General features: G+C 44.8%; 1 protein-coding gene across 2 annotated transcripts in view; it reads right to left on the reverse strand.

The window, feature by feature from the left end:
* Window positions 1-15,524, reverse strand: part of gpc5a (glypican 5a) — a 113,782-nt gene that overhangs the window by 66,297 nt on the left and 31,961 nt on the right. The window lies entirely within an intron of this gene.

Below are 15,524 nucleotides of genomic sequence, written 5' to 3' on the forward strand. Positions count from 1 at the left end.
AGCAGGACAGACAGAAGTTCTAAACTCTAGCAGGACAGACAGAAGTTCTAAACTCTAGCAGGACAGACAGAGAAGAGAAGGTCTGATCTAAACTCTAGCAGGACATGGAGAATGGTGATGATGGTTCCAGATGGTGTCATGCACTGTCTGTCTGTCCTGGGGTCTCGTAAACCTTCAGTAAACATACACAACCGCATTGTACAAGGAGGCTGTTACTAAAGGTTAGGACGCTGAGATGTACTCAGTACATCTCTACTGAGATCACCAGCTGGAAGGGAACCCATACAACACAGCCTTGCTGGTTTACAATTTGGCTGCAGTAAACGTTCAGACGGTGTCTCGCATATCAACAGGTTTAAAATACAACATAAACACTTCGTATATGTCAATCCGGGCTGAGGATTACTGAGTCTACTAACACATTTCTTTCCTAACGCCCAAATGTTCTGAGTGAGCATTTTGAGCACCAATGGAGGCTCAGGGAAAAACATTATAAAAAATACATTTAGGATATTATAATATTCAAAACAAACACAGTCAGGCATTCCACTTGAGTTATGATTTAAAAATTGATTGAAAAGTCTAAATAAGGACTCAAGTAAATATATATTTCTTTCTGCCAAAAATTTCCAAAGATTTATAAACATTTTAACTGGCAGTAATCAGAACTTGGGGAGTAATCAGAACCAATTCCTCACAAACAACAGAAAATCACACTGAGCCTTCAAATTCTAGCTTTACTTGACTGCCTTATCAATATCTGAACCAATCGTTTGGACCACACCAGCTCTCCAAGACACAGCAAAGAAAAACAAAGACCTCCACGTCCCAAACAGAGTCCTATTCCAAGCTCAGTACCCTAGTTTAGACTGGAACGTCTAAGGGCTTGGAGGGACAATAGGGCTCTTGTCAAAACTAGTTCACTGTAAAGAGGTAATAACAGTTCACTGTAAAGGTAATAACAGGGTGCCAGTCGTGACACAGAGAGAAACATGAATAAACTGATTATGAATTCATGAGAGCTTCTGTAAACAGACATAAACAAATCAACAAGCCCCAGAGCATCTCGTTTCCCCAGACACTCACACACTATCAGAAGTAGGAGAGGAGCTTAAACACACACACACACACACACACACACACACACAATCTCAGCCTGTTAGAAGTTAGAGAGGAGATTAAAAACAAACACACACACAAGATACAGATACTCAAACACACACCCACCAATGTGCGCACACAATCTCAGACTTTTAGAAGTAGGAGAGGAGCTTATACAGTAAGACAGAGACGAGTCCACCCTGAAATGCATTGATAGGGCCACCCAGTGATCCTGAAGTCAGACAGAGGTGTTTTATGGGCAAACACTGTGGAAAAAGGTCGTTTCCGTGCTGCACATAGGCCCGCCAGGGACCCAAGACCATGGAAGACTAGAGCGGATTTAAGCTGCGGACGTCCGTAACGTCTTCACCAGTTAGATACTAGGACAACTCATCTGGCCTGTTACATGGGGGAGGAACTCCCAGTGTGAGCACGCTCAGTAGATCTTGTGTCGAGGAATAGACAGTGACAAGAACAGTGACAAGCAAATCCCACGCTCACCAGACGGGCGAGGTCAGAGGGGACCACCAACTGCCCGGCCACTCTGCCACTCCAAATGACAGCAAAGCAAGGCTGCAGAGCATCCCCTCCCACAACTTTCAAACCAAAAATGGAGTATTCAAAATGAATAAAATATATGATAACAGGGCTGTGAAGCAATATTTGTTACGTGGCAAACCGTTAAACAGGAAGCAGACCAAACAGTTCGGTCCATTAATTTAATGACAGTCTCCCCTGGCTCCTCTCCAGCCCCAAATGGCATTCTATTACTTTTATAGGGCACTACACTGCATACAGGGAACAGGAGAGTGCCAGTTGGAAGGTGAGCCCTCTGTAGGCTTATTGATTCAAATTCCACCTGAGTGTTCCCAGAGCATTAGTCTGTAATCCTGGGGTGTATAGTAACAGGTTCTACACCTTCACCTTCGCCAGGGGTGTAGCAGGATCTGTTCCTCCACCGTTCACAGGGGTGTAGCAGAATCTATTCCTCTACAGGACGTCTCAATACATGAAAGTAGAAGTTAGGAAGATTGGAGCACATCAAGCTGCCTCTGATGTGCAGAAGACTGCACTCATCGGTCCCAGGGTGAGACCAGATTCTGCCAATGGATTCGGGCCAACGGATTCTGCCAGTGGTGATGCAGGGCCAGTAGGGGGCAGTCTTCCGGTATTCGGTAACTACTAGAAGAGTAAAGGGGACATACACATCAGAGTGGCGGCTTTCGTGAAGGTGTTACAAAAGGTACCTACTGTAATCGTAGGGATGTCTCGGCTAGATTACCACCATGACCACTTAATTAGCCCCTCCATTCCTAATTGGTATAGTTCCCTCACCTCCTCACCTCACAGTGGATGTGTTAAGCAGTCGGCAACTAATTAGTAGCGTTCCATAACCCAGGTGTGCTACACATTAAAGAAGGATGAGGTGAAAAGAGCTTTGAGAGCTCATTTGGTGAAACAGCGCTGTTTGAAGGCACCTTCTAATTACTAAAGATTTTCCAATTTGGTCCAGGTTGGTACACTCAATAGAAACTCCAGTTTCAGACTTCTCATCCTCTTTAAACTTTTCTCTTCATTTTTCTCTGACCTCTGATTTGGTAAACCATCTTTCAAAACAACCGACTTAGGAGGGAATTAAATGCACGGCATGAAATCTGACAGAGCCCAAAACGTCTCTTTACGTGTTCCGGAATTTGATTCCATCCCATAATGCCCTGGTGTCAGAGAGATGGATGGAGTGTCCAGGGGGTTTGGGTTCAACACACCACAGCGACGTTCCAAATGCCACACTATTCTATACATGGTGCAGTTCCAATAACCGGAGCTCTTAACCACCCTATTCCCTAGATAGTACACTACTCTTGACCAGTGCCCGAAATATTGTAAACTGAGGGTGCGTTTGGGGTTCAGACAGCTGAGTGAGCCGTGTCCCAAATCATTCTTGCCTACTACTGCTAACATTTGAACGCCCTTACCAGCGTTAGTAAACACAGAATTCTGAAAAGAAGCGTGTCAACACACACACTCTGCTGGGTGTCAACACACACACTCTGCTGGGTGTCAACACACACACTCTGCTGGGTGTCAACACACACACTCTGCTGGGTGTCAACACACACACTCTGCTGGGTGTCAACACACACACACACACACACACTCTGCTGGGTGTCAACACACACACACACACACTCTGCTGGGTGTCAACACATACTCACACACACACTCTGCTGGGTGTCAACACATACACACACACACACTCTGCTGGGTGTCAACACATACACACACACACACTCTGCTGGGTGTCAACACATACACACACACACACTCTGCTGGGTGTCAACACATACACACACACACACTCTGCTGGGTGTCAACACACACACACACACACTCTGCTGGGTGTCAACACACACACACACACACTCTGCTGGGTGTCAACACACACACACACACACACACTCTGCTGGGTGTCAACACACACACACACACACACACTCTGCTGGGTGTCAACACACACACACACACACACTGCTGGGTGTCAACACACACACACACACACACTGCTGGGTGTCAACACACACACACACACACACTGCTGGGTGTCAACACATACACACACACACTCTGCTGGGTGTCAACACAAACACACACACTCTGCTGGGTGTCAACACATACACACACACTCTGCTGGGTGTCAACACATACACACACACACTGCTGGGTGTTAACACACAGTCTCTGCTGTAATGTGAGTCAGTGCTATGTTCATATGTTCCCCCAGATGGTCATGGCTCCCATAATTTCAGCACATGTGGGTCTGAGCATGTGTTTGTATGTGTGCGTCCATGGGTTCATACAGTCCTCAGTCTTGATGTGCTTCCTTTCCCTGTGTCTTGATTTCAGGAACCATCTACAGACCTCCCCTCCTCCACTACAGACCTCTCCCCCTCCTCCACTACAGACCTCCCCTCCTCCTCCACTACAGACCTCCCCTCCTCCTCCACTACAGACCTCTCCCCCTCCTCCACTACAGACCTCTCCCCCTCCTCCACTACAGACCTCTCCCCCTCCTCCACTACAGACCTCTTCTCCATCACTGCCCACCTTTCCTCCCTCTCCCCAACTGTCCCTATACATCACTCATCTCTCCCTCCACCTCCTCCAACTCCAGCAGAGCTCTCTGAAAAAGACAAAACAAAAGGTGTGATGTTAGAGACACTATCAATCAATCAAATGTATTTACAAAGCCCTTTTTACAACAGCAGTTGTCACAAAGTGCTTTACAGAGACACCCGGCCTTAAACCCCAAGGAGCAAACAACAGTAGTGTTGAATTTCAGTGGCTAGGAAAAACTCCCTAAGAAGGTCGAATTTCAGGAAGAAACCTAGAGAGGACCCAGGCTCAGAGGGGTAACCAGTCCCCTTCTGACCGTGCCGGGTGAGATATTAAGAGTCCAATTGGAATAATAAATAAAATTCTCTGGGCTAAATCCAGAGTCTATTTGATTTTAGACTAGGTCAGAAGTATGACCAGGTGGACAAGGACAGGGACAGCAACGGGCCCCCCAAACCAGGTAATCCGCAGGTGTGGACGAGGACCTCATCTCCTCCTAAAATGTAAAACTGGAGGAGACTGGAAAAAAAAAAATAATAGTTCGCTCCCTAATCTCACTGGGTCCTCAGTCAATTACAGCACCACCTGATCGGAGGCTGCCCGTCTGTCGGCCAGGCCCTGAATGTCTGAAATGACTCCCTTGTCCATATGTAGTGCCATACTTCTTGCCAGGAAATAGGGTGCCAATCTGAAGGAAGATCAAAAAACAGTGGAACAGGGTGGGGGGTGGGGCTGCTTTTAAAGGTCATCCTTAATTGTTATCTAACACTCATCTTCAATAACCAAAGAAACACCCCCTCGCCAAAGGCCAGAGACAAGGACCTGCCAATCACCCTCCTTGATATCCAGGGAGGCTCAGAAATGGAAGGTAAAAGCACAAAAAAGGAAAGTTGGTTGGCAAAATAAGAAAATATATTAAGAAAGTACTTTCCTTTTCACAACAGAAGAGATGCCTCTACAGGAACATGCCTCTGGTTAAATAACAAGTTGGTCGGAACGTTAATTTGATCACCTAATCAGATACAATTAATGGCCTGACCCAGGTAGATCTGACCTCAGAACATTTGACCTCTGTAAAGCTAACCTGCATAAAGCTGACATGAACAGAGATTACCTCAGAACATTTGACCTCAGTAGATCTGACACCTGTCTTCATCTCAAATTTCACACTAGTCCATACTCCTATTACTAGGTTAGGGGTCTAAACTAGTGTACTATACACAGGGAATAGGGTCTGGTCTAAACTAGTGTGCTATATACAGGGAATAGGGTCTGGTCTAAACTAGTGTACTATATACAGGGAATAGGGTCTGGTCTAAACTAGTGTACTATATACAGGGAATAGGGTCTGGTCTAAACTAGTGTACTATATACAGGGAATAGGGTCTGATCTAAACTAGTGTACTATATACAGGAAATAGGGTCTGGTCTAAACTAGTGTACTATATACAGGGAATAGGGACTGATCTAAACTAGTGTACTATATACAGGGAATAGGGTCTGGTCTAAACTAGTGTACTACATACAGGGAATAGGGTCTGATCTAAACTAGTGTACTATATACAGCAAATAGGGTCTGGTCTAAACTAGTGTACTATATACAGGGAATAGGGTCTGATCTAAACTAGTGTACTATATACAGGGAATAGGGTCTGATCTAAACTAGTGTACTATATACAGGAAATAGGGTCTGGTCTAAACTAGTGTACTATATACAGGGAATAGGGTCTGATCTAAACTAGTGTACTATATACAGGGAATAGGGTCTGATCTAAACTAGTGTACTATATACAGGAAATAGGGTCTGATCTAAACTAGTGTACTATATACAGGGAATAGGGTCTGGTCTAAACTAGTGTACTATATACAGGGAATAGGGTCTGGTCTAAACTAGTGTACTATATACAGGGAATAGGGTCTGATCCAACAGCAGTTAGACGATACATTCTCTCAGGACTCATCGTCAGGATTAGCCGACAGTGACATGACCTCACCAATCAGATTCATTCACCGCCTCTTAAGTGCCAGCCAATCACAGTAGTGTGTCCTTTTAGAAAAGTCTCATTTATCCTGGTTGGTAAAGGAAAGACAAGGTGAATTTTACAAACGCCTGTCCCACGTCTCTAGAAATAGCAGACATCATCTAGGGTTGCATGATGGGAGTGCCAACCCATAATGTCCCATACCGCCACAGACTGTGTATAGCAAGAGCATTATACAAGAGATGTTTGAATAAAGCCAAGACAACCTTGGGTAGAGAAAGAATTGGAGTAGAACAGATGGGGAGACAAAAGAGAGGGCAAGCCAGAGAAAGAGAGAGAGAGAAAGAAAGGATGGAAAGGAGAGCAGAAAATAGGTTGAAAGTTAATTTGTGGCCTCAAATTAAAATAAAGAACACGGTTCAGACTGATCATCAATATTCCTGCAGCAGATCAACTAAAAGCTCTCCGGGCTAAAACACACAAAGACACAAATTATCGCTCTCCTCCAAATCAATTCTTAATGTTGACTGCCTTCTTCACATTAGAGGAAGAAATGGTAAATGTTAAATGAACAGAGATTTGAAGGAGAAGAGAGACAGCGAAGTTGAACTCAGTGTTACAGATGTCATTCAGAAATATTTCCACTCGGCGTGATGTTGTGCCTAAGAGCAGCCACTTAATATCGCACACTTCACCAGGCCTTACAGATTAAAGGAGCCATTTGTCAGATTTACACCAAACGAAGGCAGAGGAAATGGGGAGAGTAATTTCAAATGGAGTTCCTCTGAAAAAGTTTGTTATTGTTGGCTTACTTACGCTCTTGTATGTTCGTCGTCTTCAATACTATTGTGTTTTATTAATTTCGGTGCAGGAATTTCAAACCATGTAATGTTAGCTAGATCACCCAGCTAGCGGTTTTCTAGCTAAAGCTGTCTAGAGTCGTTAAGACATAGTTTACTCTACTCCCCTTATAGACACCAGAGGGCTGAACTTAAAAATGTCTCCTTTTAAGAGGAATTACAAGAAATATCTAAGGTTTGACTTAGTGCATAAAGGCCAAAAATGTAACCCGACTTACTCATTTTTGATGCCGTTAATGTTTGCATTTATGCGCAGGAGCTCTGCAATACTTGAGCTAACATGTCGTAAGAGGAACTGGAAATCAAACCAGAGAACATCTCACGGCAGGTCCTGTTCTGATCAGCTCCGGCTTGAGTCAAGAACCATCATATTCTGCCCGATGTAAGCAAAGCTTGTCTGTGGGCATAGTAGTTCTGTCTAGAGAAGGAAAACAAACCTTAACGTCAACTTAATATTCGGAGTGTCATCGACAAGCCGGCAGAACCTAAAAGGACCCTTTCTGAGGAGGATTGGAGTCACGCTACACCAGATTTGTATGTGTGTGTTTGTCTCTGTGTACAGCAAGGCAGTTTAAAATGTGCGTTGCCCAAAGCCAAGGAGAAGACAAGATTTGACACTGGGACAAGGGTGTTACGGAAAACTCATCTACAAGAAGAAAAAGCATTCAGACCCAAATGGAGCAGTGTGTGTAACTCGCAGAATGCATCGCCACACTGTCTACCACATATACTAGAGGCTGGCTGGATCCACAGACAGTCAACGTCCAGCATGAGCAATCAGAGAATTAATTACAGATCCAGCTACAACAGATGGGGTCTGTCCATGGCAAAATGAAGAAATTAGCCCGGGTTAACAGTAACATTAGACAGGACAGATATTCATATTCGCTAAAATGACGATTTGATTTAGGAAAACATGACCCTGTGACGTAAAAAAACGGCTAAACAGTTCAGGCTTGTCATTGGCCGGTTAAACTGTCTCATTGAGTAGTTGCATCTTACACTTGTAACAGGTAGTCCTTAAGTAGATTCGGACTTTCTTCTTAAAAGGAACAGTTAGTGTCAAGTCGCTTTTCTATCATCTGTTAACACCATGTGACCTGATTAGAAAAACATCCTATTAAACATTTTACCACAGATTGCTCACATTATAACCTGACATTGTCACCAGAGCCAGGAAAAATATGAGCCACGGGAAAATAAATCACTCCCGAAGTATGGTAGCTATGGTACTACCTGTTCGCCCCTCAAAATGATGACTTCAGGGACACAAGAACCTTGAAAGGTCATTAATATAACCAGACGTCAATTCCTGCTGTGTAAAGACCAGATCGGCTTAGTAATTAACCTTTCCATTGTTTTATCTCAAGCCAATATAAAGCACTGGGCTTCAGCAAGTAGAGCTTGTGAATGAGTCTGTTATTGTCGGCTTTGGCCTTTTCTGCCCTGTCAGCCGACCTTTTCTGGGACTACCTGGGGTCAAGGCAACTGGGTCTCTAACCAGGTCTTTGTCACAGCCGTGTCTTCTCCCTCCAGGCCCAGACGTGTCTTCTCCCTCCAGGCCCAGTCGTGTCTTCTACCTCCAGGCCCAGTCGTGTCTTCTACCTCCAGGCCCAGTCGTGTCTTCTACCTCCAGGCCCAGTCGTGTCTTCTACCTCCAGGCCCAGTCGTGTCTTCTACCTCCAGGCCCAGACGTGTCTTCTACCTCCAGGCCCAGACGTGTCTTCTACCTCCAGGCCCAGTCGTGTCTTCTCCCTCCAGGCCCAGTCGTGTCTTCTCCCTCCAGGCCCAGCCGTGTCTTCCCCCTCCAGGCCCAGTCGTGTCTTCTCCCTCCAGGCCCAGTCGTGTCTTCTACCTCCAGGCCCAGTCGTGTCTTCTCCCTCCAGGCCCAGTCGTGTCTTCTACCTCCAGGCCCAGTCGTGTCTTCTCCCTCCAGGCCCAGACGTGTCTTCTACCTCCAGGCCCAGTCGTGTCTTCCCCCTCCAGGCCCAGTCGTGTCTTCCCCCTCCAGGCCCAGTCGTGTCTTCTCCATCCAGGCCCAGTCGTGTCTTCTCCCTCCAGGCCCAGTCGTGTCTTCTCCCTCCAGGCCCAGTCGTGTCTTCTCCCTCCAGGCCCAGTCATGTCTTCTCCCTCCAGGCCCAGTCGTGTCTTCTACCTCCAGGCCCAGTCGTGTCTTCTCCCTCCAGGCCCAGTCATGTCTTCTCCCTCCAGGCCCAGTCGTGTCTTCTCCCTCCAGGCCCAGCCGTGTCTTCTACCTCCAGGCCCAGCCGTGTCTTCCCCATCCCGGCCCAGCCATGTCTTCTCCCTCCAGGCCCAGTCGTGTCTTCTACCTCCAGGCCCAGTCGTGTCTTCTCCCTCCAGGCCCAGACGTGTCTTCTACCTCCAGGCCCAGTCGTGTCTTCCCTCTCCAGGCCCAGTCGTGTCTTCCCCCTCCAGGCCCAGTCGTGTCTTCTCCCTCCAGGCCCAGTCGTGTCTTCTACCTCCAGGCCCAGTCATGTCTTCTCCCTCCAGGCCCAGTCATGTCTTCTCCCTTTGTCTTTGACAACTCCAACACTGCTTAACCAGACCCTCCAGGGAGTTAAATCAATTATTAGTGTTGGAGGAGTTCCAACTGGTTTCTTCATCAAAAGTTCCAGGCCCCCAGTTTTAGACGATTTGGGGTATTTTCTCTTTGATAAAATATAAATAAATAAATGTTCCACTAAAATAAAAATAAGAACTTAAATTTTTTTTTGACTAAAAGCTCCCGTGGACTTAATTAAATTGACTTCCTTTCCCACAACCCTGCTCTTAATTTAATGTAGCTACTAGTGTTAATAATGTACTCTGTTTTGAGAATCTGTGTTGATAGCGTCTGTGGTTTTGATCATCAGCGTTGATAGCGTCTGTGGTTTTGATCATCAGCGTTGATAGCGTCTGTGGTTTTGATCATCAGCGTTGATAGCGTCTGTGGTTTTGATCATCAGCGTTGATAGCGTCTGTGGTTTTGTTCATCAGCGTTGATAGCGTCTGTGGTTTTGATCATCAGCGTTGATAGCGTCTGTGGTTTTGATCATCAGCGTTGATAGCGTCTGTGGTTTTGATCATCAGCGTTGATAGCGTCTGTGGTTTTGATCATCAGCGTTGATAGCGTCTGTGGTTTTGATAATCAGCGTTGATAGCGTCTGTGGTTTTGATCATCAGGGTTGATAGTGTCTGTGGTTTTGATCAATGTTGATAGCGTCTGTGGTTTTGATCATCAGTGTTGATAGCGTCTGTGGTTTTGATCATCAGGGTTGATAGTGTCTGTGGTTTTGATCAATGTTGATAGCGTCTGTGGTTTTGATCATCAGTGTTGATAGCGTACAGTCTATCCTGCGTGTCTAAATTCTGCACATACTTTAAATATTAAATTCTCAGTACACTATTGGGGATTCTCTGTGTATTCAGTCAAATTCTCTGAATATCCTGGTTCTTATTCTCTGAATAGTAACAGTATATCCTGGTTCTTATTCTCAGTATAGTAGCAGTATATCCTGGTTCTTATTCTCAGTATAGAATCAGTATATCCTGGTTCTGATTCTCAGTATACTATCAGTATATTCTGGTTCTGATTTTCATTCAGAGCATAGTTGAGTGTTTCTCAAACCTCTCCTCTTGGAATCAGATCAGAACTGGCACACCTGATTTGTCAACTATTTATTGAGTCCTTGAATAAGGCAAATCAGACGAGCCAGTTCCAAGACAACCACACTGTAAAAAAGTCTGGAGGTCCCTGAGAGGAGGTTTGAGAACTGCTGTCATAAGAAACGGGACCAAACACGGACTGATGAATACGAAGTGAGAGCTGAAAACGGGCCCTATGGTGTCAGTCCAGATGGATGCAGAGTAACTATGAGGTCAGGTTCAGAGGAACTCTCCTCCCATGCTGCCCGGCTCTGCTCGGCTCCAAGACCTCAAAGGAATTAGTGGTCTCTGTGGTTATCTAGAATGGCCAGCTGGACAGAATGGAAAGGGAAGGAAAGGCTCACAGGAACCTCTTTATTCTCTCTCTCCTTTCCCTCTATCTCCTGTCATTCTTATTCCTCTCGCTGTTTCTCTCAATTTAAATTTAGAGGCCTGAATTGGCATGGGAAATAAGATAAAAAACTAGAAAATAGCAATAAATAATAAATGAGGAGAGAAAAACTCGCCCCTCTCTCTCTCTCTCCCACTCACTATTTGAACAAAAGTTGTCTATTTAGAACAAAAGGTGTTTAATAACTCCTGGTAATTTATTAAAGTAATCACTTTCTTGTAGCCATTAAACATCCTCCAAACCACACAAAAATAACTGGTGAAAAAGAGTCAATACCTAGAGAAGAAAAATCTGTTTTCATGCTATTTGTTATTTTACTAGTTTTTCAAATGGATGTGTAATGCGGTGTACAATTTCATAGAAGAGTGTGTCTAAGTGCAGGTTCATAGACGTCAGTAAACTCTGCTGCATCACTAAATGATTAGAGCGCCCTCTGGTAGCCAGAGGGAGACATTACACCACCACATCAAGTGGTTGAACCAGGAAACAGTATATACTGTACCAAAACCCATAATATTTGTGCCTTTACACCACCCGGCCCAGCGACACCACCCAGCCCAGCGACAGCGACACCACCCAGCCCAGCGACACTTTTTTTGTTGGTGTAGACTCGTCTCAGGTCATTCACAACCTTATAGAAGTTACCTGTCATGTTGATGTTTAGGTCTCGGCGGTGTAATGTTTGCTACAGGGCAACGGTACCATTTATGTTTGTGTTCATGGCATCCAGACCTGTTCTGGGACACCATTATATTTGTTGTACTGACATCCACTGTTAGGTCCAAGACCGACAGAATTGGTGAAGAATATCTTTCCCTTTCTTTGTCTCTTTCTCGTTCGCTCTCTGTCTCTTTCTATTGCCCCTCTAAAATGTGCTGTGGGGCAGAGGAACATCATCTTGCTTTCTGTTACTCTCGGTTTATGTTTAATGCCAGTTAGTTTCAGTCCTATCTTGTCCTTTAACGACCATGCCATGTATAATGTAATTATGCATTTGCCTTCATTCGTCAGCGCAGTGTCTCGTAATGCCCAATAATGTGTGGTTACATCTACAGTCTCATTCACCCGCTATCTTAATGGAGTATGATAACATTTTAACAGACATTCACTAATGTGCATAGTCTGATAACAGTCACATGGGCACAAACTTTATATAGATTTGTAATAAATGACAGCACTAGGGGTCACATCAACATATAATGACCACCTTTACTGTTAAAGAAGCAGCAACGCTCAGTGGTCAAACGACTCAGGCATTAATCCAACCTGCAGAGGCCCATGCCTGCCCATTAAAGCTGAGTGGATTGAATTGCTGTTAAAACAGACATTTCTAGGTGGCTGAGGACCTATGAGAGGCCTAAACCTCCTGATGCTCTTCACTGGATTTCTATTACCAGGGCTTAGAGACTGTCCCCTCTGCTAAGCTTAATCTTTCCAGGCAAATCACCCAGGGAGGACAGAAGAGGAGAGGAATTCCTTACTTTTTCTCTCTCTAATTTATCCATCCTCTGTTGTAACCTCTAAACAATGTGATATACACCTATTGTTAAAGAAAAGCTTCCAAGCCATTTGAATATACTTGTGAATGGAAGTTCGCAGGACCAACAGCACCCATGGGCCTGGGGACCAACAGCACCCAGGGGTCTGGGGACCAACAGCACCCAGGGGTCTGGGGACCAACAGCACCCAGGGGTCTGGGGACCAACAGCACCCAGGGGTTATGGACATTAGAACCAACAGAGTATAACCTCTAATTTCTGACAATCGTTTTCATAAATCTACAAAGGTACTGGTGGGTCCTTTTGAGACCCATGTTCCATTGCGGTTTCTGTTTTCCCAAGCAGAGAACCATTTAATTCTCCCATTTCTAATGTCACACCAAAGGACATTACATCACACCAAAGGACAAAAGAAAATATTTGTTTTAGTAAGTATATCATGTACACTTTTCAGAGGACAATGCTATCAACAACATTAGATACTTAAAATAAAACACTTAAACAAGAACATTGCTCCATTAAAGAATATTGATCTGTAAAATGTTAAAGGTGGTAGGTATCAAGGACAGCACCAGTGAAGAACATTCAGGGCTTAATAAAACCATCCATTAAAAAGGCTAAACAATAAAAGAACATATAAATCATTGTCATTCTCCATAGTGCTCATGCTAAAAACAATCTTCATTTCAGTCATCCTAAAAATAATGGAACATGAATGGTTCCTAACAAATACTTTATTGGTCACAAATACTTCGTAATAATAATAATCTTTAAATTTCCCCTGGATTTCTTCTGATGATACACAGGCAAAATGAAGTGCGCACATGCTTGTCGAAAAACTCCTTCCAAGAAATATGTTTGTGAGATACATGTAATCAGTGGAATGATTACAAATATATCTGTGAAAGGCTATTATTAGCCGACAATATCGGCCAACTGGTAAAATTGGTCACCATCAAATCTTTACAACAGTCAAACAGGCTGTGTATATTAGTACTGTCTGACAGATAAAGGTGCAATATGGGAGCCCATCTGTAGTTAAACTGAGATATATCTTTCAGAGTCCAGGACCGGACAATGTTAAGGGCAACCCTGGAGCTATTAAGGAAAAGTTCCTAACTCAAGGATATTGAAAAGGCAACCTTTGTGTGACCAGCCCAAGCCTGTAATCACCAGACCACGGGTCCCCTCTAGAGATCAGGGGGTCATCTGGAATGCAGTGTTTCTCCAAAGGTGCCAGCGGTCCCATCGCCAACCACAGGGTCTGTCATCGGTGTCAAAAGGAGGAAATGGAAGGGAGGAGCCAAAAAGATAACAGGCAGGATGCAGATTATTGGTCACCATAGAAACAAGGCGCTCTCCAACTTTACAGTAAGAGAACATTCTCTCGTGAAGACACGGGCCGTATCATAAATAACATCCCGTTCCCTATGTGGCGCACTTTTAGAGAACAGGGCCAATAGGACGTTAGAATCAAGTAGCGCACTAGATAGGGACCAGGGTGTCATTTGAAGGCAGTCGCACAAACAAAAGATTGTTTCATTCTATTAGCATGACTTTGAGTTGACTGTGTGCATATGGGCGTGCATGTGTGTGTGTGTCTGTCTGTGTGTGTGTGTGTGTCTGTCTGTGTGTGTGTGTGTCTGTCTGTGTGTGTGTGTGTCTTAGTCGCACAGGGAGCAGAGAGAAAGGACAGGTTGTTGGCGGAATGCCAGTCATTCAAGTAACTGTGTGTGTGTGTGTGTGTGTGTGTGTATATATGTCTGGATAAAGAATGTGGGAATCCTCTAACCTTTCACCCCAGACAGAGAAGGTGGCCCCGACACAGACAGATGAGTCTCTGGCTCTCCCTACCATTCATTTAGTTTGACTAATGAAAGGAAGAACTTCAATCTATCTTGGAAGTTCTGATCTGTGGTCCCAGGTTCAGTTCATTGTCAGTGAGAAGTGGTCATACTTTAAAGCAACCACAACGTATGAGGCTTAATAAAGCAATCATAATACAGAGACCCCCTCCCCCTCCAAAAAACCTCATGACAGAAGCAGGAAGTAGAGACAAAAGCTTTAGTCTAGGCTTTTTTCACTAGCTGTTATCTGATTGGTTCTAGCCTCTATGTTACACAGCCCCAGAGGGAAACGAAAATATAACACAGATCTGAACAGTTCCACTCGAAAGCAATGAACATGTAACGGTCAACTATAAAGTCATCTAAAGGTCATGAAGGCATGCATACTGAGTCATAACAAAGGCCAAAAGCACGCACGCATGCACGCACCCACCCAAACAAAGTTCCACAGTTTCAAAGTGTCCATGTTTCAGTGGATTACAAAGACATTGTAGCAGATGTTGTTGCAGGTGTAGCGAAATGCAGGTCCTACACACTTTCAGTTTTATTTCTCAACAGAGATCCACACACACACACACACACACGTGAATTCCAGTCAGAGACGCTACGTAAATCAACTATCATCTAACTTGGCATTTTATCTCCCTCCCCCTCTCCTTCAGCAGGGTGTTATTTATGAGAGGCTGACCGGCCTCCCATCCTCCCTCCTAGCAGTAAAACACACCTCCTCCTGGGATAATGGGCATCACCATATATCCCCCCGCTGTTAGATCATACCTCACTCATACAGATAATATACACACGTATATTTCTTTCAGGCGGAGAGCACATACACAGATTTACTATTCCCTTCCTTCAGGCAGCCTGAAAGCAAATGAATGCTGCCTGTCTTTATGTCCATCTCAGCTACAAAGCTCAAAGCAGTGTCTACTGAAGCCCTCGTCTGGTGGCAGTTCCCTCTGTCCACCACACGGGGGCAGCAGCGAGCGCAGCCTTGACAGACAGATGTAATAACCCTTCGCACGCCCTCCCACCCTGTCAACATTTCCCAGTAGGCATTAACC

The sequence above is a fragment of the Esox lucius genome, chromosome 22 (assembly GCF_011004845.1).
Source record: "Esox lucius isolate fEsoLuc1 chromosome 22, fEsoLuc1.pri, whole genome shotgun sequence".
Classification (NCBI taxonomy): domain Eukaryota; kingdom Metazoa; phylum Chordata; class Actinopteri; order Esociformes; family Esocidae; genus Esox; species Esox lucius.